Below are 1,044 nucleotides of genomic sequence, written 5' to 3'. Positions count from 1 at the left end.
TGAAATGACCTTTTGCTTGGCAGGAGACGTGACTCAACTGATAATAAAAGAGTTTTGAGGGGGGAGGGAAAACGGTGGCTAAGGAGTGCGCGCGTGCGTGCGCGTGCGCGCGAGTGTGTGTGTGTGTGTGTGTCGCGAGCGCGGAGGTGGGGGGGTCGGTTGGCTGTCTGCTCCTGGTTGCTGAGCTGCAAGACAGTCCGGGAGGGGTATGGAGAAAGAGAAGGCGGGGACTAGATCCCTTTAAAGACAAATACTGCTGCATTTTTGGCTAAGGCATTTCCTGTTATTAATTTTCCACACATCACCTATTCCAGAAGGAAGAAGAAAGGTTTTTTTTCCCCCTTAAGGCACACCAGTCTCTTTGTTTAACCCGGGACCCGAGGCTGCTCAGCCGTGACCGCAGGGAGTGCTGGAGGGGATGGGGGCGGGGCCGACGTCTGGGTATCACCCCCCCCCCGCCCCCTCCTACAGCGAGGCCTCAACCCTTGGTTCGCCGACCGACTTGGGGTTCCACCCCGCAGCTTGCTTTCTTTCTGCAAGACTGCAGCTGCTAGCACCTTGGCAAAGCAACCTCGCCAGCTAAAGTGCCCACAAGCGGTTCCATCTTACACCAGCAGCCTTGGAGGGGCGTGGGCTTTTTCCAGAATCTTGATTTCTTTGTTGTTTAGGAAGCCTCAATTTTTCACAAATTCGAGAACTCCAATAGATGTCCCAGACAAGTTTCAATGCCTGGATTCCCCACTCCCAACCCCCCACCGACTTAAGTAGGGAAAGAGGGTAAAAAAAGCTATTTATCTGGGTACTCTGTGAGGTGGCAGGAGTTGCCACAGCGACAGTGCAGGACCTCCCCTAGCCAGAAGCTCTTTTTGTAGCATACTCTGCCTCCCAACGACCTCCTTAAAGGACACCGCTAGCCACACTGTATCAACGTGGGACGAGAACACACAGATCATCTCCACCCTGGAGGAGACAAAGACGAGGGCTTCTTCAGGTGGTTTGCGGGGGAGGGGGGGTGCTTTTAGCCAACTTGAGTAGGTAAGTCGT

This window comes from Alexandromys fortis, unplaced genomic scaffold (genome assembly GCF_014885135.2).
Source record: "Alexandromys fortis isolate MF-2015 unplaced genomic scaffold, M_Fortis_MF-2015_v1.1 scaffold_231, whole genome shotgun sequence".
Classification (NCBI taxonomy): domain Eukaryota; kingdom Metazoa; phylum Chordata; class Mammalia; order Rodentia; family Cricetidae; genus Alexandromys; species Alexandromys fortis.
The sequence above is the reverse complement of the archived record's forward strand: the minus strand, read 5'-3'. Positions refer to the sequence as shown.